Raw genomic sequence first — 15,635 nt, 5'->3', positions numbered from 1 at the left:
GTTGCTACACGTGAATGTTAACTAGATGGTGGTCTTTCCTAAAAAGGGAATAACTAATCTCTAAGGTTATCGAAGGAGGATGAGAAGAGCAAGTAGTACGGGATAGGGGCACGAGCACCATAAAAGGATGGAGTTAAAGAAAGAATTGTAATTTACAAGGGAGAAGATGCAACCAAGGGCAGGGTAGGTAAACACCATTCTCAAATCGAGAAGGGAAAGTTGATAATTCAAAAGGTAGGCATAAGATAAGCATCAGGGAAAGATCTAGTGATTACAAGGGTAAAGGGGGATATCAAACAAAAGCTACGACTAGCAGCGCGGTAAAGGAAAAGGAAACGACCGAGAGCGGGATGGGTAGGACAACACTTTTGAACTGAAATGGGAGGGGTGACTTTAAAATGCAGGTACATGATAAGCATCAAGGTAAAGATCAAGGAATAACAAAGGTTAAGGTGATAACATACAAACACACAACACCAGATGTATTTTAGACAAGACCAGTCAATGATGAAATAGATGAGGCATTATCCCCAAACATGGATGGGGAAAAAATGAGGCTTCAAAGGGTAGGTTCAAGGTAAGCAGGAAGGCAAGGACATAGATATCACGAGGGTTTTAAAGGTAATAATGGATAGAGATGTATGAGAGGAGGTAAATAGGCATAAGACAAAGGATACAAGTGCCATAAAGGATGGAGCTAAGACAAGACTTGCAAGTGGAAAAGAAGAGGATATGTCCAAGGGCCAGATAAGTAAATTGTCACTTTCAAGTTGAGGTGGAAGAGAGGAGATATTTAAAGAGCAAGAATAGAGATAAATGTCAAGGTAAGATCTATGGACGACAAGGTGAGGGTGATAGCAAATAAAAACATGGTAAGGCAAGACTCGCAGAGTGGCGAAGTGGAGAAAACTATCAAGAATAAGATAAGTGAGGTTCCGACGAAAGAGTTGAAGTAAAAAAATCATTACCAAGTGGAGTTACAAGGAGACAAAGAGATCATCAAGGATATGAAAGGTAAAATGACCGCTCATGGATCATTAAGAGACAAGGGTGGTCAAGGGCATGTAGAATGAAATATCTTAAATAGACATTGGGGTATGAAAATAAGCATCTGTTGGTGACTTGTTCTCAAGTGCTAAGAGTTAAGAACAAGGCAACATAGAAAATGTTAATCATTCAAGTCCTTCGTCCTCCGAAGCATTATTTCCCTTAGGATATAATGGTTTACGGACGAAGGCTATGAAGGACGAACCTTCATAAATTCATTAAACAATGACAAAGGAGAAAGTGTAAAGAATATAAAAGACGATATGAACGATTATTTATTATTATCAAGCTTAAACGGAAATATTATTGAATTACAAGTGTACCTTTAGCCGAGAGGGGATGACAATACAAGCGTGACGCAAAAAGTGAATGCCAAGTCAGCGTGAACAGTACGGGGATACTGTTCACCTATTTATAGGCACGGGACACAGCCCTTACAAAATTACATTCATGCCCTTTACATTTGATAATAATTCTATAGTAGTCTATCGAGGTCTGAATAGCCTTTTCATCTTTAAGTCGGTTCCACTCTTTGCTGTCACGCCGAAGCTTTCCTGCTCGCACCTTCGGCTCTGTATCAACCTTCGTATTATTCCGGTCTACAGCAATGCCGACTTTAGTCCGAGGATACCTGTTCACACATTGTACTCCAGAAATACTGTTAAATCCTGTTTTTGAGGACCTTCGGATGCCGAAGGTCCCCAACAGCATCCATAAAAATATGAGAATATGCAAGACTCCAAGGACACGAGCACAACAAAACCAAGGAAATGAAAATTGCCGAAAGATAACGGCCTAACAACAGAATAGGAAAGGGTCTCAAAAGACACGGAGATCATGGATATATAAACTGAAATGTTTATATAGGCAGTAGAAATTATGATGTAAGCATTTGAAACAAGAGTATTGAAGAATCTAGGGGTATGAGCATGTCAATACCAAAGGACTTGAGTTCACCAGATGGTAGCAATTTAATGACGAAAAAGGAAAGAATCCCAAAAAGACAAGAAGGTTATGGTCAGGGGGCATCTACAAAGATGTCGCAAGCACAAGACTGGGATCAGATCTAATAGATTGAGAGAAGTATAGACCATACTAGAATAAAATATTTTTGGCAAGGGGGCATATAAGAGCACAACATAGAATTAGTCGAGATGACTAATATTTTGAAGCGGAATCAAGGATGAGGTGAAGCAATAATCAATAAGTCCTTAAAACGGCCAATGCTACTCTAGGCTAGCGGTCCTACAGTCAGCATGGCTTTGATACTACTTATGTCACACCCGGTTTTGGAAGGTAAACCGAATGCGAACCATGTACGTGCCAGGATCAGAAATTCACGTACACGACGATTACATAAATGACTCATCATAGCACAATGCTTCGAATAACAATAAAGAGTAAGTAATAATATGAAAAACTAGAGTCATTTACATAATATAATCAAAGTACACAGAATAAAAATGTAGCCAACGTAAATTAACCCACCACATGCAGCTGACTGGGGGAGGTCGTTAGCCTAATCCTCGAACTCGTCGAAGTCCTGGAACTCCTGGAGATCCGCCTCGATGCCTTCTTCTTTACCTGAGCATAGATTGCACCAAAGGCAACCTGGTGTTTTGTGAAAGCAAGGGTGAGTACACATCAACGTACTCAGCAAATGTCCCATTTGGCTGAAGTGAACTAGCTTTATGTGGGGTTAAGGTCAAAGCAGTTGCTTTTAGTTTGTCAGGTATTTATTATTAGTGGAAGCCAAGTTTTATAATATAACCAATCCGTGAATCCTTTCCTCATCGAGGAACATCATTATCATCATCGAACCATAACCATAAATAGAACCATTAAGTCTCAGATCATCTGTATCTCTAATCAAAGAGGATCCCAAGGCCACTCATAACCGTGAGCACGACTAATATATCAGTTTCATTCCCTCTACAGAGATCGCACACTTTACCCACGAGTCCTGATTCCCTTTCTGCCCGGGGAGAGCTAATCCCCATTGACCACTACCTAGGTGGCCTGGCAGGGTATCACTACGTAGTATTTACAAAGACTCCCCTGGTGCATAGCTGCTCTTTAGGTTTTGCCATTCGTACAAACGCAGTACACCTCCCCAAGGTGGGTGACTAACAAAACCAAATCGAATAAACCTCTACAACCCCCTTGGTAGAGCGAGCACTACGCCCCGACCCCCATTGACGGCCCTCCGGCAAAGCTAACTATACTGCCAGGTTCATCTAATTAATTAGCTAAGGGCGTCCCATTCCACCCTCATGGCTGCACTGTTATCCGGGGTGGTCACTCCACGAACAGGTCCTTACGGAGAGGTACTCAGGAAAATGACCTGAGTCCCCTAAAGTATCACAAGATCATCAGCATAATCAAGATAACAGTATCGTATCATAAACGTTCACATCATGTTCATTGATTAAAGTAAAGCAATAGCATGAAGCTAACCATAATAACCCAAAAGGTAATCAAGGACAGGGTAGATACAAAGCTAGTCAATCCTTAGGTTTTTAATTAAGTAATGCAGGACAGTGAATTATAAGTAGATAGGACATAATGGGTCAGAGGACACTTGCCTTCACCAAATCGATGCTCAGGATCTTCAGCCCCGTAGAACTCGAAGAGTTTAATCTCTTGGTCGACGGAACTTGACCGTCGATTCCTCGAAGCTCGGAATGGATCGCAGTCTAATCGCAACATGAAGCAAAGACAAACAGGCACAAGCAAACAAACATATATATATATATGCATAAGAACATTACACCATGCTGAAAGTCGCCTAGAGGGGGGTGAATAGGCAAATCTGAAATTTATAAACTTAAGCACACACTACAAGCCGGGGTTAGCGTTAGAAATATAAACGAGTCCGAAAGAGAGGGTGAAAACAAATCACAAGCGAATAAGAGCGGATGACACGGTGATTTGTTTTACCGAGGTTCGGTTCTTGCAAACCTACTCCCCGTTGAGGTGGTCACAAAGACCGGGTCTTTTTCAACCCTTTCCCTCTCTCAAACGGTCACCTAGACCGAGTGAGGCTTTCTCTTCAATCAAATGGGACACTAAGTCCACTACAAAGACCACCACAACTTGGTGTCTCTTGTTTTGATTGCAAGTGAGTTGAACACAAGAAAAAAGGAAGAAGAAAAGCAATCCAAGCGCAAGAGCTCAAATGAACACAAGTATCTCTCTCTCACTAGTCACTATTTGATTGGAATGATCTTTGGACTTGGGAGAGGATTTGATCTCTTTGTATGTGTCTTGAATGAAGTCTATAGCTCTTGTATGAGGTGTGAAGGCTGAAAACTTGGATGCAATGAATGGTGGGTGGTTGGGGGTATTTATAACCCCAACCACCAAAATAGCCGTTGGTGAAGGCTGCTGTCGCATGGCGCACCGGACAGTCCGGTGCACCACCGGACACTGTCCGGTGCACTAGCCATGTCACCCGGCCGTTGGGTTCTGACCGTTAGAGCTTCTGACAGCTGGGCCACCGGACAGTCCGGTGGTGCACCAGACAGTTACTATTCACTGTCCAGTCCTCCTTCTGGCGCCTGTCCTGACTTCTGCGCGCGCAGACGCGCACTGTAGCACATTTATTGTTCCTGGCAGACGACCGTTGGTGCTGTGTAGTCGTTACTCCGCCGGCGCACCGGACAGTCCAGTGCTACACTAGACAGTCCGGTGAATTATAGCGGAGTGGCTCCCAGAATTCCCGAAGGTGGCAAGTTTGGAGTCGGGTTCCCTGGTGCACTGGACACAGTCCGGTGCGCCAGACCAGGGCACACTTCGGTTGTCTTTTGCTCTCTTTGTTTGAACCCTTTCTTGGTCTTTATATTGGTTTATTGTGAACCTTTGGCACCTGTAAAACTTATAGTCTAGAGCAAACTAGTTAGTCCAATTATTTGTGTTGGGCAATTCAACCACCAAAATCAATTAGGAAAAGGGTGTAAGCCTATTTCCCTTTCAATCTCCCCCTTTTTGGTGATTGATGCCAACACAAACCAAAGCAAATATAAAAGTGCAGAATTGAACTAGTTTGCATAATGTAAGTGCAAAGGATGCTTGGAATGAAACCAATAATTATTTCTTCTAGATATGCATGGATGACTTTCTTTTTATTTAAAATTTTGGACCACGCTTGCACCACTTGTTTTGTTTTGCAATGTTTTGGAAATTCTTTTTCAAAAACTTTTGCAGATAGTCAAAGGTATATGAATAAGATTTTGAGAAGCATTTTTAAGATTTGAAAATTTCTCCCCCTGTTTCAAATGCTTTTTCTTTTGACTAAACAAAACTCCCTTAATGAAATCCTCCTCTTAGTGTTCAAGAGGGTTTTAGATATTAATTTTGAAGAGGGTATACCAATTTGAAGTTATATCACAAATAAGATACCAATTGAAAAAAAATCTTTTCTTAACTTAAATTTGAAAGACTACATTTTTGAAATTGGTGATGGTGCGGTCCTTTTGCTTTGGGCTAATACTTTCTCCCCCTTTGGCATGAATCGCCAAAAACGGATACTTGTGAGTGAAATATGAGCCCTTTTTCTACTTTCTCCCCCTATGGTGAATAATATATGAGTGAAGATTATACCAAATTGGAGAGCGGTGAGGAGCGACAGCGAAGGATGAATAATTCGATGGAGTGGAGTGGAAGCCTTGTCTTCGCCGAAGACTCCATTTCCCTTTTCAATCTATGACTTATCATGAAATGCACTTGAAAACGACATTAGTCATAGCACATGAAAGAGATATGATCAAAGGTATGTAAATGAGCTATGTGTTCAAAATACCAATCAAAATTCCTAGAATCAAGAATATTTAGCTCACGCCTAAGTTTGGTAAATGTTTGTTCATATAATGGCTTGGTAAAGATATCGACTAATTGTTCTTTGGTGTTAATATATGCAATCTCGATATCCCCCTTTTGTTGGTGATCCCTTAAAAAATGATACCGAATGGCTATGTGTTTAGTGCGGCTATGCTCAACGGGATTATCCGCCATGCGGATTGCACTCTCATTATCACATAGAAGAGGAACTTTGGTTAATTTGTAACCATAGTCCCTGAGGGTTTGCCTCATCCAAAGCAATTGCGCGCAACAATGGCCTGTGGCAATATACTCGGCTTCGGCGGTAGAAAGAGCTATAGAATTTTGCTTCTTTGAAGCCCAAGACACCAGAGATCTTCCCAAGAACTGGCAAGTCCCTGATGTGCTCTTTCTATTAATTTTACACCCTGCCCAATCAGCATCGGAATAACCAATTAAATCAAATGTGGATCCCCTGGGGTATCAAAGGCCAAACTTAGGAGTATAAACTAAATATCTCAAGATTCGTTTTACGGCCCTAAGGTTAACTTCCTTAGGATCGGCTTGGAATCTTGCAGATATGCATACGGAAAGCATAATATCAGGTCGAGATGCACATAAATAGAGTAAAGATCCTATCATCGACCGGTATACCTTTTGATCTACGGATTTACCTCCCGTGTCGAGGTCGAGATGCCCATTGGTTCCCATGGGTGTCTTGATGGGCTTGGCATCCTTCATCCCAAACTTGGTAAGAATGTCTTGAATATACTTGGTTTGGCTAATGAAGGTGCCCTCTTGGAGTTGCTTTACTTGAAATCCTAAGAAGTACTTCCACTCCCCCATCATAGACATCTCGAATTTTTGAATCATGATCCTACTAAATTCTTCACAGGTAGATTTGTTAGTAGACCCAAATATGATATCATCAACATAAATTTGGCATACAAACAAATCATTGGCAATTGTTTTAGTAAAGAGGGTGGGACCGGCTTTTCCGACTTTGAAGTCATTAGAAATAAGAAAATCTCTTAGGCATTCACACCATGCTCTTGGGGCTTGCTTGAGCCCATAAAGCGCCTTAGAGAGTTTATAGACATGGTTAGGGTACTCACTATCTTCAAAGCCGGGAGGTTGCTCAACATAGACCTCCTCCTTGATTGGTCCATTGAGGAAGGCACTCTTCATGTCCATTTGATAAAGCTTGAAGCCATGGTAAGTAGCATAGGCAAGTAAAATGCAAATTGACTCAAGCCTAGCTACGGGTGCATAGGTTTCACCGAAATCCAAACCTTCTACTTGTGAATATCCCTTGGCCACAAGTCGGGCTTTGTTCCTTGTCACCACACCATGCTCATCTTGCTTGTTGTGGAAGACCCACTTGGTTCCTACAACATTTTGGTTAGGACATGGAACTAAATGTCATACCTCATTCCTCGTGAAGTTGTTGAGTTCCTCTTGCATTGCCAACACCCAATCCGAATCCCTTAATGCATCTTCCACCCTGTATGGCTCAATAGAAGACACAAAGGAGTAATGTTCACAAAAATGAGCAACACAAGATCGAGTAGTTACCCCCTTATGTATATCGCCAAGGATGGTGTTCACGGGGTGATCTCGTTGGATTGCTTGGTGGACTCTTGGGTGTGGCGGTCTTGGACCCTCATCATCTTCCTTGTCTTGATCATTAGCATCTCCCCCTTGATCGTTGTCCTCCTCTTGAGGTGGCTCCTCTTGATCTTCATCATCATCATCTTGAGCTTGATCCTCATCTTGAGTTGGTGGAGATGCTTGCATTGAGGAAGATGGTTGATCTTGTGCACGTGGAGGTTCTTCAGATTCCTTAGGACACACATCCCCAATGGACATGTTCCTTAGCGCGACGCATGGAGCCTCTTCATCATCTAGCTCATCAAGATCAACTTGCTCTACTTGAGAGCCGTTAGTCTCATCAAACACAATGTCACAAGAAACTTCAACTAGTACAGTGGACTTGTTAAAGACTCTATATGCCCTTGTGTTTGAATCATAACCAAGTAAAAAGCCTTCTATAGCCTTAGAAGCAAATTTAGATTTTCTACCTCTTTTGACAAGAATAAAGCATTTGCTACAAAAGACTCTAAAATATGAAACATTGGGCTTTTTACCGGTGAGGAGTTCATACGATGTCCTCTTGAGGATTCGGTGAAGATATAACCGGTTGATGGCGTAGCAAGCGGTGTTGACCGCCTCGGCCCAAAACCGATCCGAAGTCTTGTACTCATCAAGCATGGTCCTTGCCATGTCCAATAGAGTTCTATTCTTCCTCTCCACTACACCATTTTGTTGTGGCATGTAGGGAGAAGAGAACTCATGCTTGATGCCCTCCTCCTCAAGAAAGCCTTCTATTTGTGAGTTCTTGAACTCTGTCCCGTTGTCGCTTCTAATTTTCTTGATCCTTAAGTCAAACTCATTTTGAGTCCGTCTCAAGAATCCTTTTAAGGTCTCTTAGGTTTGAGATTTTTCCTGCAAAAAGAACACCCAAGTGAAGCGAGAATAATCATCCACAATAACTAGACAGTACTTACTCCCGCCGATGCTTATGTAAGCTATCGGGCCGAATAGGTCCATGTGAAGTAGTTCGAGCGGCCTGTCGGTCGTCATGATGTTCTTGTATGGATGATGAACACCAACTTGCTTCCCTGCTTGACATGCGCTACAAACCCTGTCTTTCTCAAAATGAACATTGGTTAGTCCCAAAATGTGCTCTCCCTTTAGAAGCTTATGAAGATTCTTCATCCCAACATGAGCTAGTCGGCGGTGCCAGAGCCAACCCATGTTAGTCTTAGCAATTAAGCAAGTGTCGAGTTCAGCTCTATCAAAATCTACTAAGTATAGCTAACCCTCTAACACTCCCTTAAATGCTACTGAATCATCACTTCTAAAGACAGTAACACCTATATCTGTAAAAAGACAGTTGTAGCCCATTTTGCATAATTGAGAAACAGAAAGAAAATTGTAATCTAAAGAATCTACAAGAAAAACATTGGAAATTGAGTGGTCAGAAGATATAGCAATTTTACCCAATCCTTTGACCAAACCTTGATTTCCATCCCCGAATGTGATAGCTCGTTGGGGATCTTGGTTTTTCTCATAGGAGGAGAACATCTTCTTCTCCCTGTCATATGGTTTGTGCACCCGCTATCGATGATCTAACTTGAGCCCCCGGATGCATAAACCTACAAAACAAATTTAGGCCTTGTTCTTAGGTACCCAAACGGTCTTGGGTCCTTTCACATTAGAAACAAGCACCTTGGGTACCCAAACACAAGTCTTTGACCCCTTGTGTTTGCCCCCAACATATTTGGCAACTACTTTCCCTGATTTGTTATTTAGCACATAGGAAGCATCAAAAGTCTTAAATGAAATGTTAGGTTCATTTGATGCAATAGGAGTTTTCTTCTTAGGCAATTTAGCATGTGTGGGGGATAGATATCCCCCGGGTCCACTAAAAGAGTAAAAGACCTCACGAAAGGCCCAAGGGCCCAATAAATCGTAAGGTCATTCTTTCGTGGGCCTCGGAGGAGACAACCAGCAAAGCAGATTGACATGAGGCCGGATCGGTGCAAACCCGGGCGACCCACAACGTCGAGCGAGCGACCACAACAGAGATCCGACTTTCCCGCGCTGGAGCCCCCATGCAACGGAGCCATGCGAGGATAAGTCGGCAGAACTACAAGGAGATAAACTCAAGCAGTTCACTATATTTTAGCTACACGTTGTTATCATATCCACATGTATTGCCCCACGGTCGAGTATATAAGGCCTAAGGGGCACCCCTTCAGAACGATCGACCCTATTACTTAGCCACCCACACCAACTCTCTGCATTCTCAATCCAGAGAGCTCTTCTGTAACCGCGTTCACCAAGCATACTCACCAGGACGTAGGGTGTTACGCATCTCTAAGCGGCCCGAACCTGTAAACCTTGTCCACTATCCCTCGTGCAATCGGCACGAACCATTTTGCTACAGTCGTCGACACCGTCCTACTCCTAAAAACACCTTGAGGGGCAACCCCGGGTGTGCAGTCGGACCCCAAAACACCGACAGCTGGCGCGCCAGGTAGGGGGTGTGTCGACGATCCAAGCTAGCTCAATGGCCGTCACCTTCTACAGCAAGATCACCCTTCATCCCGGATCCATATTCTGCTTCGGAACAATCTCATCCGTAGCATATGAAGAGGGAACTCTACACCGCATTGCGGATTCGCCGGAAAAGAAGTCTCCTCCAACGAACGCCGAAAATGCCGGAGAAACACAACCTCCAGCTCTCCGGAGAAAGATCGTCTCCGGAAAGTCGGGGGCCGAGGGCCCGCTGACCCGGAGAACTCCACTGTCTACTTCCCCGACAAGAGAATGGACACAGATCGCGAGGAAGAAGGAAACCAAGGGGAAGCAAGTTGTTCTTTCCGTTCCTCCGCCCTCAAAGGAGAACGGAAAGAAGGTCGCCACGACAGCAGTACCATTCTATCCCGACGTCCTCTTCATCTGGAGAGCGGAGTCACCCACCGTCTCCGACGACGAGCCGACCGCACCCGGAGAAGAACCGCCTCAACGAGAATCCCGCCGACGGAGGAACCGGCGCAGGAACGTTCGACGACACCACGCGGCCGGAGAACGGGATCCAGAGCAACCTGTCTCGCGAGACGAGGTCTCGGAGATAGGAGAAACTCCGGAAGAACGCGTCTTCAGAGAACGAAGGAACTCCCGACGACGTGATCGCCGACGGGCTCAGGAACAAGCCGAGCAAGACGCAAGGCAACGCCGGGAGAATCCATTCTTCGGGCGCAACCTGAACCTCGACTTCGCCCGAGCCATGAACACGCCGAGCGAAGTCGGAGGAGTACTAGCTCGGATAGCCGATGGACTCCCTCGGACTCCCGACGCCGAGGGCTACCGACGACTGTTCACTCAGGCGGCCAACCATCTTCTACCGCTTGCTCACCCGCCGAACGATCTACGACACGCCATCAACAGTCGCCGAGACGCGCGAAGCTCCATCAATGCTTCGCGTGAACGACGGCATGAGAACGAGATCCGCCGCCGGGAGGAGTACGACAGGGATCATGGCATCCCAGCTCGGAGCCAGGCCACCAGAACTGAGTCGGCAACGGCCTCAACTGGCGGTACCACCCAGGGACGGTCGAGGAACCACAACAATTACTCCCCTCCCCGGGACAGACATCATCCCCGACGATAGGAGGACACATGCAGAGTGTCTGCTCTTACTCCGCGCCTTAGGGCCATCCAATGGCCTCCCAACTTCAAGGTGTCCAATGTCGACAAATATGAACCTAAGCAGGATCCAGGGGGTTGGCTAGCCGTCTACACCACCGCTGCTCGAGCTGCCGGGGCGTCCGAAGACGTGATGACCGCGTACTTACCCATTGTCCTTGGGCAAGACGCGCTGCAATGGCTTCGACGTCTACCCCGACACTGCATTGACAACTGGGGCGACTTCAGTCGACGCTTCACCGCCAATTTCCAGTCCCTCTCCGACAAACCGGCGCAACCATGGGACCTCAAATCCATCAAGCGCCGGGGGGACGAAACTCTCCGGTCGTACCTCAAAAGGTTCCAGACCATGAGAAATCGTATCCTCGAGGTCACGGAGGCGGCCGTGATCGAGGACTTCTACAGAGGATCCAATGACTCGGCTTTCGTCCGAGCCATACTACAGAAGGCGCCGACTACCTCCGAGGAGCTGTTCCGGGAAGCCGACCTCTACATCACCGCTGAGGAGCGGGTCCAGGACCTCATCGGAGGGGAAAAGCCCGCACCGGCAGCACCACGACGCGACGCGAACCAGCAACCCGACAAACGATGGGAGAAGAGGCCTCGCGAAGAAGTACACGCCGCCGGACCACCTGCCTCTCGCGCCCGAGGAGGACCTTGTGGAGGCGAGCGCACGCTGGACGACATCCTCGACGCCCAGTGCCCGTACCACAAAGACATGTGCCACACTCTTCGTAACTGCCGGGACTTCAAGCACTCCGTTGGGCACAGCCGACCCTTCCAACCTCTACCTCCTCCGCCGAGGGGAGGACCAGATGAACCACGACAACCCCATCAGCAGGAGGAGGGAGGAGGAGGAGCTTTCCCGCGCGTTGACAGGGAGGTCAACGTCATTTTCGGTGGACACGGGTCGCAGGAGAACAAAAGGCAACAAAAGCTCAACGACCGCCAGATACTGGTGGCGACCACCGGTCCTCCCGCCCCATACCGGTAGTCGGAGCACCCGATCACCTTCACTCGGGAAGATCAATGGCTCAACTTCGACCATCCAGGCAAATACCCGCTCCTCGTCGATCCGGTGATCCGAGAGAGCCGGGTGAAGAAGGTGCTAGTGGACGGGGGGGAGCAGCATCAACGTCACCTTCCCCCGGACACTCCAAGGCTTAGGAGTTCACCTCAAAGAGCTCCACGAGTCGGACACTCCTTTCTTCGGCATCGTGCCGACAGAAGGGGAATACCCGCTGGGCCACATCTACATGCCTGTCACCTTCGGAACTCCGGAGAACTACAGAACCGAGTTCCTGAGGTTCGAAGTGGCGAACTTCGACTGCGGGTACAACACCATCATCGGGAGGCCGGGATTGGCCAAATTCATGGCCATTCCACATTACACATACATGATACTGAAGATGCCAGGACCGCAAGGAATCATAACTGTGCGCGCCGACTTCCAAGGCACTGCAGAGTGTTTCCGAGTGGCCATCCAAGCAGCCCTCACCACCAAGCCGTCGACGGCCTCTTCAGCACAGGCGAACTCTAAGCCTGAGGAGGACCTCGCGGTACCGGCAAACGAAGCTCAGGCCGCGACCTCTATGCGGCCGACTGAAGAAACCAAGAGGATCAACCTGGGGTTCGCTGATGAACGCAAGACTGCCGTCATCAGCTCCAGTTTGGACGACAAATAGGAAAGCGCGCTCGTCCAGTTTCTACAAGATAACCGAGATGTATTCGCATGGCAACCTGCGGATATGCCGGGAGTCCCAAGAGAACTGGCCGAGCACAAACTGAAGGTCTATCCCCAGGCAAGGCCGATTCGGCAAAAGCTACGTCGTTTCACGCCCGACAAGAGAGAGGCCATTCGCGCCGAGTTAGCTCGCTTGGTCGCGGCTGGATTTATTAGAGAGGTGTTACACCCCGAGTGGTTAGCCAACCCTGTTCTTGTACTCAAAAAGAATAAAGTGGATTGGCGCATGTGCATCGACTATACTGATCTCAACAAACACTGTCTGAAGGATCCCTTTGGGCTCCCAAGGATAGTTCAGGTGGTGGACTCCACCGCTGGATGTTCTGTGCTGTCTTTCTTGGATTGCTATTCCGGATACCATCAGATTAGTTTGGCGAAGGAAGACGAGGAAAAAACGGCGTTCATCACTCCGTTTGGTGCTTTCTGTTATACCTCCATGCCGTTCGGCCTCAAAAACGCTGGAGCGACTTATCAGAGAGCCATCCAAACGTGCTTAGCTGATCACTGGGGCAAGCGTGTGGAGGCCTACATAGATGATGTGGTAATCAAAACGGAGAATTCGGAAAACTTCATCGAAGACTTACAGCTGGTTTTCAACAGTCTGAGACAATATAGATGGAAGCTTAATCCCGAAAAGTGTGTTTTCGGGGTACTAGCAGGAAAGTTACTCGGGTTTATTGTCAGCCACCGGGGAATTGAGGCTAATCCGGATAAGATTGAAGCTATCATGAAGATGGAAGCACCTCAATCACAAAAGAAGGTTCAGTGACTTACTGGATGTATGGCAGCTCTGAGCAGATTTATATCCAGGCTAGGGGAAAAAGGTTTGCCATTTTACAAACTACTCAAGAAGGTGGATAAGTTTCAGTGGACTTCAGAGGCACAGGAGGCTCTAGATGCACTGAAGAAATTCTTGACGACACCACCAGTACTGAAGCCACCCCGACGAGCTACATCAACTCAACCAGCTGAAGATCTGCTACTGTATATCTCTTGCACGACTCACGTGGTAAGCACCGCGTTGGTGGTCGAGCGAGCAGAAAAAGGACATGCCTACCCAGTACAACATCCCGTTTACTTCATCAGTGAAGTTCTGGGCCCCTCAAAGAAAAAGTATCCTCAAGTTCAGGAGCTATTATATGCAGTACTTCTAACTGCCCGCAAGCTACGTCACTACTTTGATGACCACAAAGTCATAGTAGTCATTGGTTTTCCAATAGGGGATATTCTTCATAACAAGGAGGCCATTGGCCGAATAGCCAAGTGGGCTTGCGAGCTAGGATCTCATGACATCGAGTTCCGACCTCGCACTGCCATCAAAACTCAAGCACTGATTGATTTCGTATCAGAGTGGACTGAACAGCAAGTACCAGATAACCCAGAGACTGCAGAAGTATGGCGAATGTATTTTGATGGCTCGCTGAAGCTGCAGGGAGTAGGAGCAGGGATTCTCTTCACCGCACCTGGAGGTGAGCACCTCAAATATGCCCTCCAGTTGCTGTTTCCGGCCTCCAACAATGCAACCGAGTATGAAGCTCTGATCCACGGATTGAACATCGCCATATCATTGGGCATCAAGAGATTGATGGTATACGGAGACTCTCTGGTAGTCATTAGCCAGATAAACAAAGAGTGGGATTGTTCAAGTGATTCGATGGGAAAATACTGCACCGCCGTCCGAAAGCTGGAAGATAAATTTGAGGGCCTGGAATTTCATCATGTAGAAAGAGATCGGAACACAACAGCCGATGTATTGTCCAAGCTAGGATCCAGTCGAACTCAGGTCCCATCTGGAGTCTTTGTACAAGAAATACTACAGCCAAGCATCTCAGTGGATCAAGCAGAAGAGTGCAACATTATAGATCAACCTGAGTCAGACTCTGATGACTGGAGAAGGCCAATTATCAAGCACATAAAGAATGAAGAAGAACCAGATGACAAGAACTCAGCCGAGCGCATCGCCAGACAGTCGGCTCATTACACACTCATTGGGGAGACATTGTACAGAAGGGGTGCATCGGACGTCCTCATGTAGTGCATTCCCTCATCTGCTGGGAAGCAACTTCTGGAGGAGGTCCATGCTGGGCAATGTGGAATACATGCAGCCTCCAGAACACTAGTCGGGAAGGTCTTCAAGTCAGGATTCTATTGGCCAACAGCAAAGAATGATGCAATAGAGTTAGTTCAGAGGTGCGAAGCTTGCCAATACTTGTCAAAGCAACAACATCTGCCAGCATAGCAATTGCAGACCATACCAGTAACTTGGCCTTTCACATGCTGGGGACTGGATATGATTGGACCTTTCAAGACAGCTCAAGGAGGATACACTCATGTATTGGTAGCAATCGACAAATTCACTAAATGGATAGAGTTCAAGCCCATTGCTTCTTTAACCTCTGCTAAGGCCGTGGAATTCATACAAGACATAATATTCAGATTCGGGATACCAAACAGCATCATAACTGACTTAGGATCCAACTTCACAAGTTCAGAGTTCTTCGACTTCTGCGAGCAAAAGAGCATTCAGATCAAGTATGCATCTGTAGCACACCCAAGAGCCAACAGGCAGGTTGAGTGAGCTAACGGGATGATACTAGAGGCACTCAGGAAAAAGGTCTTCGATAAGAATGAAAAATTCGCAGGAAAGTGGATAAGGGAGTTGCCCTATGTCGTTTGGAGCCTAAGAACCCAACCTAGCCGAGCTCTGCATGGAAATACTCCTTTCTTCATGGTCTATGGGTCAGAGGCAGTG

Source organism: Zea mays, chromosome 5 (assembly GCF_902167145.1).
Source record: "Zea mays cultivar B73 chromosome 5, Zm-B73-REFERENCE-NAM-5.0, whole genome shotgun sequence".
NCBI lineage: Eukaryota > Viridiplantae > Streptophyta > Magnoliopsida > Poales > Poaceae > Zea > Zea mays.
The sequence above is the reverse complement of the archived record's forward strand: the minus strand, read 5'-3'. Positions refer to the sequence as shown.